Raw genomic sequence first — 20,985 nt, forward strand, 5'->3', positions numbered from 1 at the left:
TGTGAGCAAGATGCACCACAAACCACCTGATGATTTAATGTCACCAGTGTCCTTTCTACATCCTGTCTCTGACTAATTTCCAGTGCTTCAGTGGCAGTTGAAAAATCCCTCGCAAGCCATATGCAGATGGCCTAGAGGACCAGAAGAAGCCCTGAAGCTTGGGAGTAGTCAAAGTCCAATGTCAAAGGTCAGCAGCTCAGTCCCTTTTAAATCCCCCTTGGATGCACCGAATTATCGTGCCCTGATTTAAAATCATATAGGTGCTTGTGCCTACAGCACTGTTTGTTTGCTCCTGGGACGGTGAGAAAGCTTTTTCAGTCTAAGCATACTCATGACCAATTTATAACCATACATCCCTGCGCTAGGATAATTCTTTAATTTAAATAATTCTTGTTCCTTGATATTAAATGTTTGAACCTATTTACAGAGAATCATCATGCTGTTTTGGCTTCATTTGGCTAGTTAAGGAAGCCAAGTTTGCTTGCCCGCAGCTCCTGTTCAAGAATACGCACACACTGCTCCCCTGGCACCGCAGTATTCGTCTTCTGCACCTGCAGTGACCTGAGTCAATCTTTTCTGATTGTAAGTCACCAGAACTGGACATCATTTTCCAAACAAGGGTCCGTAGCTGTGCTGTGTAAAGCCATACTAATACTTCCCTCTCTCTACTAAAAATACACCGCTTCATGCATCATAGACTCACATAAGCCTTTTCCACAGCTATTCCCGCTGGCAGCTCACAGTCATTTTCTCATGGAAGAAGTCACCACATAATAAGGTCAGATGAGTAGGCCTGAGGCTACCAGCATTACCGCCTTTCTCCTTTCACTATAGAGTGTTTTAGGCACAGGGTACTAATTCTAACCTTGAACAAATCCTTGTTTTGGCAATTGTTTCCTTTGCCAGTTTCTTTCAGTATCTTGGGGTAAAAATCATCTTTGGGTTCCTCCATCCTGTCAACTTCAGGAATTGCCTCCATTTCTTGAAGTCTGCTGTTCTGTGACCCCAAGTCTTAGACAAAGATCTGCATTTGTCTGGATTAGTCCGTGATCACTCAGTTCAAGATTAGTTTCAACGCTATGGCTTTCTACAAGGTCCTTGCTGCTAGGCCTAAAATAGCATCCTCTCTCATGGACTGTTTCCTCGAGAAATCGAGTTTCTATGACACTCAAGAACATTTAAACCCTACCATTTCCCAGTGGTATCTTCCAGTCTCTATCTGAGAAATTATAGTTTCCCATAATCACATGGTATTTGCTCTTCTGTATCTTCCTCATAGATTTTGGAGATAACTATCCCTGTCCAAGTTTGTAATGGATTACCACCCTTCTCTTGGTGGATTTTAAAAAATTCTTTGCTCCCATGTAATTTTTCAATGTAATGCCCTATTTATGTATTTCTTCAAACCATTTTACTGAAATATACTCTATGGTCTTTACCATTATTCCTGTTTTTCTAAGTGGCTATCCCTCCAACGACTGTATTTTAAACACTGCTGTTAAGCAGCAGCAGCAGCATTGAGACACAGCATTTCAGGCCCCAGTGAAAATGTCGCTTATAAGATAAAATTCTAAACCAGTTAAAGACAAGGCATTGGTGACATACCTTGCTGCATCTCATTGTATTAGAAATCTTTACAATCTTGTAGCAATGACATGGAAAAAGAAGAAAGCATCAAAGCACTTGAAACAGTACATACTGCAGTAAATCAACACTTTATCCCTTTGGCTACAGACATTTTTAAATGGGCAAAAGCTTAACATCTTTTAGATAGTGTAAGAATTTGTTTTCTCTTTTTGGGGAAAGATACATTAATATAGCTGCAAGAGCTACAGGCACTGGAATCCTATTATGTTTTTTCTTTTTTTTTTTTTTTTTGAGGCAAATCAAGAGGACACATACACAACAGCAAAAAGAGTGGCAAAGAAGAAAATTGCAGGCTTGTCTCTGATAGAAACTTATTTGCAGCCCTGCTGCTGGAGAAATCCAGGCTCGGTGCCCAGTCCTATCAGCCGGTCCGGAGCTAAGCAATCTTGAACAAGTGATGGGCACATTTAAGACATTGGTCTTTGATTGTCTTTCTGATCGCAGGTTCACAGCATCATTTCAAAAGGCGCAGTTGTCTTGACAGCTAAGCCAGCCCCTTACTGGGGACAGCAGCGAAAGGCGGGAGATGGGGGGAGAAAGCAGAGAGGTGGGATGAGGAAAAAACCAGCACACAAGGAGGGGATTAGCAGTGCAGGCCAAGTTTCGTGTCTGAGGGGCTGTGTCAGGACACAGCCGGAGCTGGGGACGTTTGGTTTTGCAGCGCTGGTTAGCGTGGGCGTTACGGAGATCCAGGGGATGAGGACCGAAGAGGGTCAGGATGGATTGCAGGACGTGGGGAGATGCTGTAAGCGGCAACTATGACGCAAAGCTCGTCCGTTCAGGATCACACATCCAACTGTTCCTCCCTAGTGATCCCTCGATAAACAACGTCCAAAAAGGACGGTGACCTCATCCCACTGAAATTAGCCAAACACCACACATTTCTCCGTGTTCAGCTCCGCACGTTCCTTACAGCTCCGGCCCTCCCGGCTCCCTGGCCCCCCAGCCCCACCGCTGCCCCCGGGGCTCCGGAGGCCCCTCTGCGGGAGCTGTCCCCGCCGACCCCGGGCCGCGCTGCCGCCGGCTGCGGCCGAGTCCCCCCCACCCCCCCACCCGGCCCCGGCCCCGGCCCCGGCCGAGCCCCCCGCGCCGCTCCTGCGCCAGAGCCGCCCCCCGCGGTGCGGCGGCGGGGACACAGCGAGCCGCACAACGCTGCCCCGGCGCAACGAGGCTGCCGGTACCGGCCGAGCATCTGCCCCGATCGGGACATGCCGCGGTACCAGCGGAGCCCGAGACAGGCGTTTATTTAATCCGACCGACCGCAGCGACAGGTTCTATCGGGTGTCGCCGTCGCCCCCCTTCCCCCACTGCCAGGAGCACCGCCTGAGCAGGGGCCCGGGTGCCTCTCGCCCCTCCGCGCCCCCGGGGAAGGGAACGCTCCCCTCGCCCGGCCATCGGGGTTGCCACCTACGGTCAAGCCCAGCCGCCTGCAGCCGGCCCGGGCCCCTGGGGCGATCGGCCTCGCCGGGGGGCGCACGGCCCTGGCTCGCCGCTCTTCTCTGATCTTTTCCAGACTCTTCTCCCCCTCCCCTCTTCTCCTCTCCCCCACCCCCACCCCCCGCGTTTTTTCCTCCCTCCTCTTTTTCCCAATGGCTTTTTTTTTTTTTTTTTTTTTTTTTAATAAAGGCTATTGTGTTCGAGGCGACTCTTTGCGCGGGGCTGCTCGAACGTCCCTCGGGGCGGAGAGGGGATGCGAGCGGCTCTCCGCCGCGCCGATCCCGCCCCGCCGGCGCCCCGCGTCCCGCCGCCATCGCCCGCGCCCTTTCCCCGGTGCCCCCACGGCCGGGCCGGCGCAGCAACGCCCGCCCTCCGGCCGCCCCCACCTCCCCGAGCGGGACGCGCCGTCTCCTCACAGCCCACCCCGCGCCCCCTTCGCCGCTTGCGGAGGGCCGGCGGGCGGGACGGGCTCCGCCTGGGAGCAGGAGGCCCCTTCACCCCGGGGTTGTGCCCGCGGCGGCGGCGGGCCGGGGGGGGAGGGTAACGGCGGCATCAGGTGCAGCCGGGGCAGGCGGGCAGGGCAGGCCCAACCCCCGGCTCCCGCCTGCGCGCTGAGCGGCTCGGCCGGGCCCGCCCCTCCGTGTGTGAGGAGGAGCCGGGAGAGCAGCGGGCTTCGCCGGGGATTTCCAGCCTGAGCGGGCGGGAGAGGAAGTGCGGGGCGGGGGGAGACGGCGCAGAGCGGCAGGGACTTTCCGTCGGGCTGGCGGTCGCCTTCGCCGGGCTCCAGCTGCCGCCCGCCGCCCCGCTCCCCTCGCACGCTTGCAGGTAGGGCGGCCGCGGGGCTCGGCGCGCCCCGGGGAGCGGCGCGGCGGCGAGGCGGCGGGGGAGGGAGGGGGGGGGGGGGGGGAGGGCGCTTCGCTGCCGCCGTGGCGGCGGCTCCCGCTCGGGGCTCCGGTACCGGCCGGGCTCGCCTGTCTGCGCTCGGGCTCCCCGGGCAGGGGGGCGCGGCGGGGCGGGCGGCGGGAGCTGGGGGGTGCTCCCGCGGAGCCGGCGGGGAAGCGCGGCGGCGGCGCGGCGCTGATACTGGGCATCTGCTACCAGGCAGGGGCCGAGCGCGCTTCACCCGCAGCCTGTTGCCGGGACCTTGGCGGCGGCCGGTGCCCGGAGATAGATCAGCCTCCGGCGGGGGCGGCGTGGACTTTGCCTGCCCGGACGCACTCGCACTCCAGGGCTTCGCAGGTGCCCCCTTTTCGCTTACTTATTTCTGCCCACCCCCCCACCCCACCCCCCTTCGGCTTCCCCCCGCGCCCCGCGGTGTGTGTGTGCGTGCGTGCCGGGGAGGGCAGGGAGGCGAGGCGGCCGGCGGGCCGGAGCGGGGCCGTGCGGCAGCGGGCGGCGCGGCGGCGCTTGCGGCGTTTGATGTGTCGTTTGAATGCAGAAGCCTCGCTCCGCTCCTGGCTCCCTCCATATGCAGTGCTGGGGGCGGGCCGACGGCCTTTAAAGGGGCACTGCCAGCAGCCGCCGCGCCTGGGCGCCGAGCGCGGGGCCCCGCGAGTTTGCGCCTCCCTCGGCCGCCCTCTGCGGCGGCTCCGGCTGCGCTCTGCGGAGCGGCCCCGGGCCACGGGGCTGGGGCGGCCGGCGGTGCGGGGCCGGCGCTGGTCGGTGCCGGAGGAGTCATATTGTGGCGGAGGCTCTGCCTACGGCGGCCCTGCGCCGTGAAGCCCGCCTGCCTGGCGTGAGCGGAAAGAAAAGTGTTTTGTTTTCACGCCATTCATTTTGTGCGCTGATTCGCGACACACCGCGTTTTAACGCCTTAAATTAATTACCGCGTTGCCGGCTAGGAAAAATAACGAGTGTTTAAAAGTTTATACTGAGTCATTCCTCTGCAGATGAACCTATGACTGACTCATAATCTGAGAACTGCAGTGGCTTGTAAAATAGGAAGGTAAGGCATTTACGTCTTGATTTATTTGTATCTTCAGGTGTCTGAGGTTTGAATTCTCTGCGGGAAAACAGAAGCGATGTTCATACCGAGGGGCATCGTGTCACGTCCCGCCGGTGCGGGGTGGCGTGGGGGGCTGTTCGTGCCTCCGTGGGTCTGCACCCCGCATCGGGACGGGCTCCCTCTCCCTCTTTCTCTAGTAGTAAAATGTGGGAAGTTCCAACGATACAATTTGAAATGCACAGTCTCCTTGGGTCAGTGACTTCTCTAGCTTCTTGAGCCTTTGGATGTTGTAGTTTGTGCGGGTTGGGTTTTTTTTATTATTACTATTTCTTCAGTAGCTCTGTATATTTTTCCTTGCAGGTTTGTCCCGTAGAACACACATAGCATTATTGCGTGCTTACCTGAACTTACGTTTGTAGCCCGGAAAGGAGTTCAGGGTATGATGTGAACCTGTACTAGCAGTATTTAGCTTAGACAAATAACGTGATTTGAAATAGTAAAAATATGTGTTTGGAATAGCTACTGACTTTCACAGAAGCCTGGATTTAAAGGCTACACTGGTTGTTAAGAGTTAGAACTAGAGAGATCATAGCGTATACCATATCTCCTCCTTTAAAACAAGTTGTTTGGCTAAAGGTGTCGATAAATGGCAATCTGTACACACAGTGTATGGATTGCAGTAGATGTAAATGTTATTTATTGTGATTGGGGAGTGGGTTTTTATTTTAAGATGAGAAATACTTGAACGTTTGGACTGAATCAGAGTTTTTTACAGCTGAACTGGGAAACCCCTTGTCATAAAGCTTGATAACGGAAACACTGATGTATCTTGAGTTTGAGCATTGCAAGCAGACGGCCCTATGAGGTTATAAAAGTTGCTTTGTTCCAGCATGAAAATGGTAGGTGTTTTACTGAAATAAGACTTTGATGAAAAGCTTCCAATAATAGCTGGACCTAGAATATAGAAAAGGAAAGTGCATTCGGTAGCAAAGCAAATTCATTCTAATCAAAAGAGGGTGCTAAATAACTCAGTCTTTAGGCTTTCCTGAAGTCCTTCTGCAGTTAAGTTTGATGATACCAGTTTCGAGAAACCATTCTTGTATGGACTCGGAGCATTTGATCATTGTGCAAGCATTTTTACTGTTGGTACCTTGGAAAACTGTGTAAGATGGCAGTAGTTAGTAGCATCAGTGACAAAAAAATTGCTCATGAAGTCTTACCAGTCCATGCTAACACATTTGTCTTCTAAATGATTCCAAGATCTTGTTGTATTTTGGATCTTTGCGTTGATCGTGTCCATAATGAAAAGTTCAGGTGAAAGAAGAAGAACATGTTTTATCACTACTGAAGTCCAGCTGTTCTATTAGTAGAAATAGCAATGCTGAAAATAAAAATGCCAGAAATCTTTAAATTTTAACTTTCGTTGTTAAACCACTGGAACATAAATACACTGATAAGTAGATGTTCATAGTTCTTTGCAGATGAAAAGACAGTTTAAAAATAGGAATGACTTAAATCTACTCCAGTATGCTGAACTGGCTTTGTAGCAGTAGTTATTGCAAGAATAATACATTTTGATCTCTGATATCTTAGATGATGCAATAACTAGATTTCATTAGGTTTTTTTATTTTATTATAATAGTGTTTCTTAACTGAAGGTGCTGAATCTTATGATGTCTGAAGACTGCTCATTACACATCAGTTTCAGATGTCTGTGCTTTTGTGCACATTTCCTTTAAAGAATTGCCAAGGCGCCTTTTTTTTTTTTTAAAGTGCCTGTGGGTGGGTACTTTCAGAATATGATGCTTGTATTTGAAGCCTCCTGGCATTTTTGGCATATGGCTCAGGAACACCAAAGGTGGTGGGACAGAGTGAAATGGGAAATTTCAGGATGTGGTATGGGGAGAAAAAGCTGAGGGAGGGAGAGTTTTTTACTTTTGTGCAACAGAATGAAGGTGTGACAGTAGCACAGGAGATAATGCTGTAGTGCCACTAGGTTTTGTCTTAGACTTTTTTAACCTGTGGTAGTGAAGTGGTGACAAACTACAGCAGTGAAGGTCTGGCAAAGAGAATATAACTGGTCTCCCAGCTCTGCCTGCTGGTAGCCCATACCCTCATAAATGTATAGTTTAAAGTCAGTATATGTTTGCTTTGACATATCACAAACATTTCATTTTTTTCTATGCGTTCTTCTTTTAAGGTAGAAAGAGAAAGGACTGGAGAATTGGGAGGTAAGGGATGCAGCTTGCAATGAAAGATCATTAGGTGTCTGCAAAGTAGGAAGAGATGTGCCCTTCTGATGGGAAGGAAAAGGAAATAAAGACAAAAAAGCCCTTAAAAAATCTGTAAGTGAAGTATACAGTAGAAAGATCTTAGAACTTAGGGGGAAAATAAGGCAAAAGATTATTTGATATTGGGAATTGTGAGAGAGAGAGAGAGGGATGTCTGTGTGTATGTATATTTATATAGTTTTGAAGGTGTGTGTTTTCTTCCTGATCTTGTCTACTGGAGCACTGACAGCAAAGAATCATTGCCACTGTGAAGTCAATTGCTACTGACTGTTGGCTTTGTAACTAGGTTAACAGGGTAGGTGTCTCTCAAATTATATACAACTGTAGGTCACTAATCCTCTCCACCCCCCAAAAAATGTTAAGCCTTTGATTCCTATGCTGTTGTTCTTCCCTGCTGCTTTACTCTGCATGTGTAAAGTGTGATTTTAGTAGAATTCCAAGTTCTGCAGTTCATCTAATCAAGAGCAGCATTGGAAGCAAAGTCTCAACATGTTCACGAACGCAGAGGTTCAGTACTGGACACTTGTGGTGGTCTCCCTCCCTGGCACCCTTCTTGTACTGAAAGTTGGGGTGTTGTGTACTTCAACATCAAGATTGAATTTCTGCAAACTGCAGAAATTAGAACTGCAGTGGGCATAGCAGGACTGCTTTAAGTTGGAATGTTTTGTTGTTCCAGTATTATTTTACATAGTATCGTAAAATGACCATTCATGAAAGAGATTTCTCTGATTTTAGAGGAACCATTCTGTAGATTATTTATGTTGATACAAATTGGTCATAATTCTGTAGTATAGTTTAAATGCTCTGAAGTGAATATATCCTTTCACATAAAATATATGTAGCAAACGCTTCAGTCAGAAATATTAGTGAAAAGTCATGAAACATGTTTTACATGCCTTAATGATGACTATGTGGAAGCTCATAACTAGAAAAATTTAACATTTGGAGTAATACCGAACTTTTGTCTGTGGTTGCTGCATTAATATGAAAAACATCTTTGTAAATATAAGATGTGCCCACTCAAGACAAGCTCAAAATGCTCTGAGTTTTTCCAGCTTCCTTAGACGTCCAGCAAAAACTTATTTTGAGTTGGTCTGTCTTGAAAAGCATGTTGCAGATGCTACTGTGAGATAAGAAGTACCTTCCTGGCTGCCACTTCATTCTGGCTTTGACATCTGTCAAGAAAGAGAAGATAGTCCATTGAAGATACCAGTGTAAGCATCTAGGAAATCTGGAGGCTGGGGTTTTTTTTCATTCCTGTAGATGTGTACTGTCATTCAGTTAGGGCCACACCAACAAGGGGCTTTGATGTTGCAGCGCTGATGTGACACCATGCCCAAGTCCCAGGGGCAGAAGGGGGATTCCAATCCAAGTTTCCTACTTCCCTGGGGAGTATTCTCATCATTAAGCCACAGGCCTGTTAAGAGTAGTGTCACTTCCTTCTCTTGAAATTCTTCTGCTATGCCAAGAATAATCAAAACTCAGCGTGCCTAAGAGTCGGAGCAAGAGGAAGCATGATGTCTCAGTCAAGTGGTTAGCACGATTAGCAGGCTGAGGAAAGACACAGTCTTGCTGATGCTTCTTCCACTGCTGTTTTTTTTCTGGTGGATTTGAACTTGATGCTTGCTCAGGTGAGCAGCGCTGTCAAGACAGAAGTTTCCTGAATCGTAGAATCTGAGGACATGAGGGTGAGGTGCTGAGACCCAGCAGGGTGGTACAAACATCATCTGTTGATAAATGAAATGGACTGCAAGTGCTGTGTAGAGGCATCCCCTTGGGTCTCCTCTGCAGTGCTGTGCCTTTCTGCACTGTCAACGTCATGGGACAGGAAACTGTATTTGGTTCACACTCTTCCATTGTGTACAGCAAGCATGCAGTGCTATAGAAGCCGGGTGTACATGACAGAATTAATGTGGTGCTCGTGCTTGTTCCCAACTTGCTGCTTTGGATGTTGTAGAAAAGTAACAATTTTTTTTTCTTACTCTGTGGAACCAGCTTACATGATAATGTGGCTAAAGTAACTTTTCTAATAGCAAAGCCCAGCTTATAGACCAGATCATGGCAACGTGAATGGATTTCATTTTGTAAGCTCATCCATGTACTTGAGAGTGATAATTAGAACAGTTATTAGAGGTTTTTATAATGGACTTCTTGTGTACTGTACCAGTTTGACTGTGCCCTCTGCCTTTCCACAGAGAGGAACCTTCTGAGACTAGGTTGCCTCGAGTGTTGTCACTTCTGACTTAACGAATTGCAGATATGCGTCTCTATTTTGCATAGGAAGTATAGCCTTACATTTTTCATTCAACTTGTTCTCTCCTTTAAACCATCCCAACTGACTCCTCTTCTGGCATTTTAAGCTCTTCAGTTACTAATGGAATGCTCCTGTCCATGCTGTGCTTCTCTTTCGTCTTGTTTGGCCAAACAGTATAAATGCTCTTAATTTCTCAAGCTGGTTCCTCTGATTCCTCAAGTGGCTTATTTTGAACTGGTTTCAGTCAGTTCTCTTGTAATTTTGGAGTTGCTAAGGGATAACTTTTATTCCAAGGTGGTTTCATCCTTGCACTATAGCGAAGGACTGCATTTTCCCCTTTACTTCCATTTAGATCACTTTTGTACTGAAATACTTGTTTCCAGGCTTGTACTTACGTTTACACTTCTGGCTAATTTTAATATGCAAATCCACTCTTCTTTGACCTCTCTGTAGCTACCTGCTTCTTTGATTCCCTCCCCATCCCTCCCTCCCCATCCCACCTCCCATTTCAGGTGAACTAACAGGCTCTTGTCTTCCAGGTTACTCAAGGTAGTCTGCAGTGTACATTGCTGTTGTCTGAAGTACATGTATCTTTAAATCTACACTTGCTCTCTCATTCCATCCTTTTCACTGTCCTCTTTTATGTTCAGCACAACATCTTTGAGAGGAGCATTGTGCTTTTGCTTGGGAATGTTTTTGTTTTATGACTGTTATGGTTGAACCTGATTAGGATACCGGTTCTGTTTAGTAGGTGCCAAAGGTAAAGTGCTTGTAGTGTAAAATATCACGTTTTCAGAATGCTACCGTTTGGCTGACAGTTTGAGAAGGAAGTTGGATACCTAAATAAATGAAGGCTGCTGATTTGCATATGCACATCTCTAGCAGTTTTGGAACCCTTTGATGCAGTAGTATCTTCGTTGCTTTCTAAAACTCTGCATTTTGGGAGGAAAAAAAAGAAAGGATTTGAGCTAACTTCATTTTAGATTAGCAATACTGCTGACTTCAAGTGACACTATGTATCTTCTCTGTTTTCTGTCAGAAGTTGATTCATGTTTCTATCTACAGAACCCTAGCATGCTATATTTCAGATTAGGAAATATATCTCGCTACTCACCTATGGTGTCAGTATGTAATGGAAATACCAACGGATCACACATTGTAGTTCAGCTAGTAGGTATTGCTGTTGCGTTGCTCGTACTGTTTGGCAGGGGGGTTTCTGTCTGTGCTAACAGCAAGGTGTTTTGACGCTTTCTTGGAGCACGTGCAGAAGAATGCTCTTGGCAATCTCTAGGAAGATTAAAACAAGTTTGTTGTTATTTGTGTGTTGTACTTCTATGTTTCCAGGTATTGAAAAATAGCTGCTGATTTCCCTTATTCCTCTTTCCTTCTTACAAATTCCGGAAAACTTCACTTTCATTTTGAAAGGATGAAAGACATGCAACTTCCAGTATTTTGGCTGCCAGTAAGATTTTTGAGGCAATTTGGGGGATTTACTCTATTGGTTATTTTTTGTGGTGGCTCTTTTTTTGTTTGTTTGTTTGGTTGGTTTGGTTTTTATCTATGCATTGGGGTTTTTGGTTTTGTGTGGTGTCTTTTTTTTTTTTTTTTTTTTTTATTAAATAAAGATTTAGGACAGCCAAATAAATATCCACTTGCTGCATTCTGTATATTTTTGCTGAGGAGATTCTCTCAAAATAAATGAGGAAGAAGCTTTGAATTGTCCTCTGTGTAAATAAAGCTGTTAGTACATAAAGCCAAAGGATGGTGCTGTATTTTTGCAGAATTATTTATTAAGACTTTTGGTGTTGTGTTGTTTGGTTTTTTTTTAAATATGAACTCTCAATGGATTAGTTGACTGTTCTGAGATAGGATAGGGCAGACAGACTTTGGAAGTCCTTTGAGCTATGTATAAAAAGACAGTTATGCTGGAACAAGAGTGTCCATATGCTAAGTTAATTGGAAAAGATCAAAGTAGTTGAACCCTTACTTGCAGTGTTGTGATTTAAATAAAGAACAAGGAGGACAAAATACAGTGAGGAAAAAATACTACTACTGTACATCTGTTTCTTACATAAGTTCTGTCATGTTTGTTTGCATGAGAAAATGGTAATGAGAGAAATAGTGGAAGTTGACGAGAGTCATCATGCTACATGCTTTATTGATGTTTATGACAATTAGCTACCCATCTTTTGTAGCAGAAGTGCAACCTGAAGATGTCTTGGAATACTTAACTTCATCTTAAGCAGATGTAGGTAGTGACTTATGTTGCTGTGGTTGAAGTCCAGGTTTGTCAATATTCCTTATGCTTCAGAGGTACTGACATCTCTCTTGCTTTCAGAGGTAAAGTTTAAACACACTTAAGGTAGCTTTATTTTTAAGCTGGCATTGCTGCTTCCCAGTTACTGGTTTTTTGGTTGTTTATTTTTACAGTATTTCTAACTAAAATCTTCACTCCTGGTTAAACAAACATCCTGGTCATATTCAGTAAATTTGTATGTGAATGTAATGTCTGTGGGGAGAAAGAACCGTGTGATTATTGCCTATGGAGAAATGATTTGGCTTCTTTTGTAGCTAATCAGTTTTTATAGAGTATTAAGTAGGCCATGTGTTGAAGTATCAGTTGTTAACACCTCCAAAATAAAATGCTTGTCACGTTAAAGAAGGGGAAAAATTGTTGAGCTCTCCATTAGATGGTGCTGCTGGGATTGAAATATTAATATGCCTAATGAAAGCAGGCTTCTGCCTAGAACTGTTTTCATGGTTGTATTTTTTTATTTTTAAAAGGACTTATCTTTATTAAAATATTTCCCAAAGGCAGGGCTAGTTGATAAGATACGAAAAAGACAGGCTGTTTTCATAGGAAGGAGTATGGAAGAAATAGATCATAAGCTTTTTGCATGGGTGATTTAGATTTTTGCAGCTGCCTCTGTTGTAGCTCTCGTCTAAGTGTTGCCTATATGTTACATTCATGCACTGTTATCATGTAGATGTGGATACTGCAGTATTAAAGAAATTCAATGTAAAGAAATACTTGATCAAAAAATCCAGAAATTAGACTGACTATTACAGCAATAAAACCCTTGTGAATCTAGTATTTGAGCTCCTATCTTGTTGATCCCTGTACACCAGCATTTCTTTTTAAAGAGCAGTGTTTTAACTTAAACACATAATGATAGCATTCCTTTGCTTGAGCCCTGATTGGCTAGTGATTTTAGAAGAACTTAAGGGAACAAAGGTGGTGCCTAAACACAGAGTCAGAGTATGATCTTAAATGCTGTAGGTGATTCCACATGGTCTGAAGCTGGAGCTCCAAAAGCATGCAGTCTTCCATATGGCCAGACTTCCTACCTGCCAGTCCTGCACCCATCTAAAATTGTACTAAACACCCGTGATTGGACGCCCGACTCACTCTGCAGTAGTTAGAATTGAGATATATATATATATATGAATTTTTTTTAAAAAAAATGTGCATTCCCAAGTGTACTTGTTAAAAGCTCCTTGCTGTTAGGATTCCTTCAAAGACAGCAAGGCAAATTTGCTGAGGTCTGAATTCTCCCACAGCACAGGGTTGTAAGTAGAAAACTCACCTCATTTTTAGAAATTGTGGTGGTCAAGAGTTATAGAGTTAGTTGGGACAGGTTTATAAAGCCACAACCCTCTTCTCGTTAGAGGTAGAAGTATTTGTAGTGTGATTTAAAGAGTAGGGTAATTGTGACCAGCTAGCAAAAAGTCTAGTAGCATTAAATAGCATTGAGCAAGAAATGTAAGAGATAAAATCTTTCTTAAGAAACTGAGATTATTTTTTTTTCCTTTTGAAGAAGTAGCAGCTTAGCAAGAATCCACTTAATGGGGTTGGGTGGTTTAAATAATTTTGGATCTAGCATCAGGAACCTAGCTTAACAGATTTGGCCCGAGTTTAACATTTTAAAGTGGTGTGCAGCAGCCAGTGGATTTCATGTCTATTTTTTTGTCCTCAAAAAAAATGAGAAGTTAGCAAAAATCTTTGTAACCTTGGCCAGGGTTGAAATGGGTGATTGCCAGGTGCTGTTCCCCAAAATCTGGTAGGTTGAAGTAACAGGCAGAGGAATGATTCTCCTTGGTCTTATTCATCCTTTTTGGAATAACTCAAATAGGAAAAGTTACCGGTTATGTGGTAATTGGGGAAATAGACAAGCTGTTGCGTGAGAGAACTTGGTCATTAGTGTTTTCTCAGTGTGCTAATAATAACTTACAGCTTGCTAATAATAACCCTTAAAGGGATCATTTAAAGATAGCGGTTGTGATGTGAAGTCATACTGCTGGATGACATCAGATGTGAAGTTGCTATTCCTCAGTTAGGTGATTGGCTTGCTAAGTGATGCCAAAACCAAAGGTGGAAATGAACTGGGCAGAAAGTCGTGTTTGGTCACCTTGAAGCCTTGGTTCTAACCTTGCTATAGGGTAGAGTATAGACAGAAGGGTGACAGCGTCCTGGGCTCCTTTCATAGACACTTAAATATTAACAAAACCTAGCCTTGCATCTTCCCTCCTACCTTGGCTTTCAGCTGGTTTGGAGTCTACCTTTGTGTTTGCAGGCTAAGACTTGACAATTAACAGGATTTGTCACTGTGTTTGCTGTGTTTGTATTCCAGATCAAGGAATATCTATCATTCCTGTAGCCAAAATGGCATCAACAGCGTATCCCACAGGAATGTTGATTTAGAGAGGGCATAGTAAGGATGGTCAGGGAAGAAGTGAGAATGTATTGTATTACGGACGTGTGTGTTTATTTTTAGGTGAAGAAGGTAAGAGGGAGAGGTCTACGGAGTGGTAAGGGTGGTATTGTGACAGGCCCACCAAAAATGGGTACGGTGGTGAAACTTATTTCTGTTTTATACAAGTACTAAATGAACAAATGATCAAACATAAGAACTGAGCAAATAAAATCCTTCATTTACAGCAGATGTCTTTTGAGAAAGGTGCGTGGGACATTCACTCCTATGCAAGAATTTATTGATGTACGGGAAAGCTCTTGATAATAAATGTGGATGATTGTCTTGATTTAATGTTGACCAAGAGATGATTGGGCTGGTTAAAAAGATGGAAGAAGGAGGCAGCTTGTGAAAGATTAACTTGAACTGATAAAAATCGGTATTTATAGGAAGTAAAGGAGGAAGAACAGCAAAATAAAGATGACAACAAGAATTCAGAAAACTTGTTGGTAGGATGCCATAAGAAGCATGTTGCAGTCTAAAAGGATTTCAGTGAAGTTTTTTTTTAGGGAGCAAGTGTGAATTATTAATTTTTACTTTTTTTTGCACAGAAACATAGCAACAGATCACTTTGGCTAAATCACTACGTGGCTAATGATCTGAAATCTGAGAAGAAATTGTATGAATTTAGGTGACTGTGTTAAAGAGGAGTAAGGAAGAAGGGCACAGGTGTGTAGGGAAAAAAAATGGAAGTGTTTGAGCCATAAAGCAATACCAAACTAACACTGGACTTAAAAGGATAATGAGTAAATGTTTTTCATATGGTCTTGAGCAGTAAGAAGGTATTGTTCCAGTAGCCAGTATGGAGGGAAAAGCGACAAAAATTCATGCCAAGAGAAATTAAGTAAGTAATTCTTCTTTCTTCTGTCTTTAGAAGAACCAAGTGATACAATGCATAAACCAGTTAGCTGTTGACTTTTACATGTGTTTGGAATAATTGACTGAGGTTAAATGCAATTTGAAAGAGTGTTTGTACTTGATCTTGTGATTTTGTTTTCTGCAATACGAGTGATGTGAAACAGAGTAATGAAATGTATTTTCCAGAAAAACTAGAATATAAATGTTTTGTCTATAAACATCTGCAAGATAACAGAATGATGCTAAGGGCCATTAGAAATTTCTCCATAGTATTTTATCACAGTTCTTTGTGAGTCCTGATTAAGGGTCTAGGGGACTGAGGAGAAACAGCCTGGTTTAAAGGACACAGCTGCAAGGGTAGCATGCAATGGACTGCAGAAGTGAGCAGGAAGATGCAGGTAACTGTCATCATCTTGGGTAATACTGCCTCAGCATCTGTTTTGGCTTGTGTGATAGTTAAAGTTTTCCAGTAGTGACTTGAAGGACTGAATAATAGAGATCAGTTGGTTTTAGTACATTTGCAAATGGATACCAAACTGGGAACCTCTGTACGCATTCTGGAGAACATAACTCCAGTTCAAAATGAACAGGTCTTAATATGAGGTCTGTGGCAATGAGTAGCTCACTGCTCTTAAGTTTTCCTATGGCCTGTGTTTTTCTTGCAACCAAGGGTGCAGCTTTAGGTTTTCTTGTTCTCCTGATTTCAAGTACTGAATCCCATTCGGGATGTCGTTGAGCTTCAAAGTACCTGGCCTACAGCCTTCTGTGTTATCTTAGTGAAATGCCCGGACCTGATGTTAAGACTAGATTCAATGCATCAGTCTTGATGCTGTTACCAACTCTGAAATGAAATTGTGTATTTCCCCTTGGAGTAGACCCAGAGCTGCAGTGTGCTGGAGTTCACTTTGTACCTGGAGTGGTGTTTAAACTACCAGTGAACGTGAGTTTTGTGTTGTATGATGTTATGAAGGGAACTGTAAAAAAACAAGGAGACAGAATTATGGTGGTTTGGCCGTGGGTGGGTTTTTTTTGTTTGGTTGGTTTTGGTTTTTTTACTACCATAAGCATAGTAAATTCCAAGGAAGATGTGGAAAGGCCAAATAAAGATGTACCAGTATCTTAATGGCTGTAGATAGTCACCAGGGCTCAAGCATCAGAGCCCGTTGCCAAGTATTACATATAATAAGTAAAATGGATACAAGAGTGTCTAGAGAGTGTTTTAATAATAACACATTTCTATGTGGCCTTATTCCCTGTTAGAGCTCCCTGAGCCTGTACGATACTCTCCTTAAAAGCTTTTGTGTCTGTTCTTCTGGTCTCTACTCATTTTCTTGCAAATAAAAGGTTTCTTAAAAACATTTCAATGTTTGCGTACAAGTGACTTTTGAGATGCTGTTTCCTTACGCCCTCTGATGAAACTACCCTACATATCCAGATGTCCACTGCAAGAATCAAGAGGCCAGAGTATAATGGCTGTAAACCAGTACAGAAGTGTTCAGTTTCCATTGTTCTAAGCTAATACAGGATGTTAGTCTGTTTTCAATAACTAGGATGAGACTAAGTGGTGACTGGGTCATTCTTTCTGCACATACTCAAAATGGCCACTCTTTGTGACAGTGTCACAGTGTTGCTGTGACTGTGGCAGAACTAGTTAGTCCAAATTAACTAACTGGAAAAGCAGGCCAGGTGAGAATTGGTACCAGGCTGATGACTTTTCAGGGTATGTATAACTGATAACACTGACCTACTACCAATACTGAATGAGGCAGAAATTCATAGGGGAAACAGATCTTGGAATGTTACCAGTTTTAAATACCATTGCCAGCCATTTGCTGTCATGTAATTATTTCTGGTGGTCGTCTAAGCACAGAAGGCTTTAGGGTTGTCTCCAGTCCCTACTCAGACGTATGGATAGCTGCACTGGAAGTATAAAGTCTGGGAAGTGGGTTATGTCAGTAGAGAACTCTCAAACAGTGACACAGGGGGCTTTATCTTCTTATGTCCACAAGCAGAGCACTCTGGAAGGACAGAGGTCTCCAGTACAGGAAAAAGGAGCCTTTCAGGTGTGTGTGGTGTTCTGTCTACTTGTTTCCGTTCACCAGAGGACTGCATCAGGGCCTGGGCTATAGGCTAGAACACAGCTGTTGGTTGCTGCTGCAAGGATTTCTTCTTTTAATCCATACTTTGCCTCTGGTCTAGAGTTTGGGGGGTGTGTGGGTTTTTTTGGTTTGGGTTTTGTTGTTTTTTTTTTTGCATTTTGTGTTTTGGATTACTGTACTGAAGTCCTTCCCCGAACCACATGGAGATACAGTGTTAGACAAGAACGACCGAAGCCTCTATAGCATTGTATTCCCCTCTGAACTGAGGAAATTGTTTTCACGGTGTGACCTTAGCTTATGACAGTAGCTCCAAGGGTTCTGATCTCTGTAGAGCCATCTTGCAAAACAGCAGATTAAGCTTGCTCTAGCGTGAGTTCCAGATGTCTAATGCTTTAGGAAGAGCTGTGCTTACTCTTGTGATTTGAAGTGTAGCAGTTGCCTTAGGTGGAAAACCTATGGCAGACCACAAAACCAGTATTGTTCTGGCTGTGGTTTTTTGATAAGGCATACAGGGAGTGCAGCCTGCCAGTTCGTGGAGGGTGAGGACTGGTATTTGGTATGTGGATAAAGATGATGAAGTCCATCAAAGCACAGTGCTGTCAAGACTGACAGGAAAAATCTAGTTGCAGGTGAGGAGAAGTATTTAGCTATCCTGTGGAACTTAAAAAGCTGTGCTACTGTCTGCTTTCTGTGTGAACTGATGGATGCCTTTGGGTCCTCAGGATGGTTCCCAGAGATTGCTTTGGTCATTGCAAGACAGAGATGTTGCTTTTCACTTGGGCAGTGCAGCTGTATCGCTGGTCTTGGTCTGTGTGCCCTTCAAATGGAGTGTATCGCCAGACATCAGAAAGAAATGTGCTTTTTGTTTGGTGTTGCATACTTGTTTTTTTCTTTCTCCATAATTACAGGTTGGTTCTGTCATGCAGTGGAGACAGCCCTCTTAATTAGGTTTCAATTTAAAAAGGAACATACAGTTACTGGGGTCGGAAGGCTTTTTTCATTCATTCATTCTTCTGTTACCATCAACTAAGATGGAACTCGCATAATCAGAAATACGGCTTTTGCTGGCAAATACATAGGTAAATTGTCTATGGGGAGAAAAGTGAGATAGGATTTCCTAATGTACTGTGCTTCAGAAAGACTGTTTCAGTAGGGCAGCACTTTTTATAAAGGATTTGCATCACTGTAAGTAAGATAAAATAAGGACCGCAGAAGCAGTTGTTAATGTATTGCATTATGGAGACCTTACCACCAGGGGTTGGCAAAAGATGATGAATTTACCTCTCTGGAGTTGGGCTTCTAAACTTGCTCCCCCCATGCTTTGTGGCCTGTTAGGGAAGTTGTATTACATCGTCGTGGTAAGAGTTGTACCGCTTCAATGTGTACTTGCTCTTTTGAGGCTTTACATAGTAGTGTTTAGTTTATGGTCACTTTTGTAGTTTAAAGCCTGTTTTGGAGCTCAAATCCTAATACTTGTGTAATTAAAAAAATAAACTTAAGTATCATTAAAAATATTTTAAAAGCAGCACCTAAAATATAATCTGAACAAATTTGTATTTTTAAATGGATCATTTTTAGCAGAATAAGAGGAATACTAGAGCTGTGAAATGTTTTGAAACGGCTTGCTTTAAGCTGTTATCAGCCTTCTGAAAAGTGAGGAAAGATTCATTCATTCGAGCTACTTTGAGCAAAATGGATTTTATACTGTAGCTGTGTTGCAGCATATTTTCATTGCTAAAAGAAGGGAAGACCACCGTTCAGTTTGTTACTGTCTGTCTGCAGGGATTCTTGGCTCTCGTTAGCTTTTATTTCATAATAAAGTGAAGGTGGAAGAAAGAAGATGGTATCGTGCTTTCTTGTAAATCCGTTCCGATGGTTTCACTAGTACTAGTTTTCTACAAGAATAAAACTGGTAATTTAAAAAACTACTTCAGTTCTCAGTATCACGGTTCAGAAATGGTGATGATGTGCCAGCCAGTATGTTTTAATACCATTTGCTGGTAGTATTAAAACTACCTGTGTTTTCAGTGTTCATATTTCCTTCCTTTTATATTGAAGCGTAATTATTTCCTATGCCGAATAGGTTGAAGTACAGTAGCTAGTAAAACTAGACATATGTTGTGAAATGGTCAGATAGTTTCTTTTCTTGGTTTTGGTTTAGGTTAACAGAAGTATCTTTACATCTGCAGTTTCTGGAAATTTAAGAACACTGTGAACCTCTGGCCAATAAAAATTTTCCCATTATGTAAAACATTCTTGCAGATTAGCTTGACTCACTAACTGGTGGCAGTGGTGACTTCCTCCATGAAGTAAATAGACTTTTGCAATGAATTTTCTTGCGAATTACTGAATCTCAGTGCAGCTTTCTGATTTGCTCTAGTTTGTTACAGTTTCGTGCAACCTTAACCTACTATTTCTCTTTTCTGCCTTCAGGCTTGTGAGAATTGTTTCTGTATATTAATAGATGCTTGAAACCGACTTGACTTGTTTGTTTCCCAGCAGGAGAGCCTGAGTGCTTAGGCTTTAACTGAATCAAGACCAGCTCTCAGCAGTGGGAGATAATATATTAAACCATTGGAAGCACAGACTGCAGTCTAGTGTGTCACTGTGGTTTGTGTTGTGAATTTTTTTTTTCATGTAAACAGGTAGGTAGCAACAATTCTTCTGCTGTATGTATTTTTGTGATGTGTACATTTAGAAACCTCGTGACAGTTCTGTGAGTTGGGTTTTTTTGTTGGGATTTTTTTTTTCTTTTGGTAGTACTTGTATCATTGCATGAAACTGTAAAGTACCTTGCGTTTTCACATCTTTTAAGTTGATGGTATTAATTTTACGAATCATCTTCAGTGGCTGGACTTGCTTTAGTTATGAATGAGGGTGATACCTCAAAAGTCAAGTGAGTTTCATTCTTATTTCTGTAAGTAAACCCTTTTATAGTGTTGCTTTTCCTTGTTCTGTGTCTTCCACACAATGAGAATGGACTATTTAGCAAGTTCTTCTGCACTCTGTGCCTGATGGAATTAAGTTGCCTGATAGTATATGTAGGCTTCTTTACTTATAATTTTTTGGTTCATTTTATCAGTTCTGCTGTATTTGTAAGGAAAGTAAGCAAACTTGTTACCTCCATTTCATTAAACATCTGAAGGAAAGATTATTTTTATTTTTTATTTTACATAGCTTAAAAATATAATAATATATATATTATACATAGCTTAAAAAATACCTAGACAGAGCACCTGAAGAGTGCAGGAGGAGGAAATAGTCTGCTGGAATGATTGGATACTATCTTGGCTTTTTCTTTCTTTTACCCTCCCCTCAAGAATTCATGGGATCTTGAACAATTTATGAAGCAGACATGCTATATTTCTGTAAGATTTTCTTCCTTGGCCCCATCTTCTAACTTAGTGCCAGGTGTTTGGGTGTTTTTCCTTGAGGAAATACTGTGTGCATCCTTGATAATGTGTGAATCCCAATCAGAAAGCAACTAGGCTGCATGTGGCTTCAAGTCATTCTCAGTGTCCTGAAGCAAAACAGGTTAAAAAGTATCATTAAGGTGGTAGTTTTACACTAACTACGGAAATGGAAAATATTTAAAGATCTTATTTTACCATTTATTTGTTTTTAGAGCAAGGGGATATTTTTGGTCCTCCTTCCCCCCAACTTTACCAAGATAAAATTATGGTTTTGTATTCCTTATTTTTAG

The 20,985-nt window shown here is 43.4% G+C and overlaps 1 protein-coding gene across 12 annotated transcripts in view; it reads left to right on the forward strand.

Moving 5' to 3' along the window:
• The first annotated feature begins 3,757 nt into the window (after positions 1 to 3,757).
• Positions 3,758 to 20,985, forward strand: part of TRAF3 (TNF receptor associated factor 3) — a 71,286-nt gene continuing 54,058 nt past the window's right edge. For 4 of the 12 annotated variants that reach the window (XM_056345513.1, XM_056345522.1, XM_056345523.1 and 1 more), the window contains exons 1-3: positions 3,758 to 3,909; positions 4,186 to 4,323; positions 4,974 to 5,029. The gene's annotated coding sequence lies outside the window, so the exon portion shown is untranslated. Of the gene's footprint in view, positions 3,910 to 4,185; positions 4,324 to 4,973; positions 5,030 to 5,804; positions 5,929 to 7,229; positions 7,261 to 7,352; positions 7,375 to 7,407; positions 8,535 to 19,786; positions 19,928 to 20,985 lie in introns of those variants that run through there. The other 8 variants (XM_056345516.1, XM_056345515.1, XM_056345514.1 and 5 more) reach the window with 8 other exon arrangements.

This window comes from Falco biarmicus, chromosome 7, assembly GCF_023638135.1.
Source record: "Falco biarmicus isolate bFalBia1 chromosome 7, bFalBia1.pri, whole genome shotgun sequence".
Taxonomy (NCBI): Eukaryota; Metazoa; Chordata; class Aves; order Falconiformes; family Falconidae; genus Falco; species Falco biarmicus.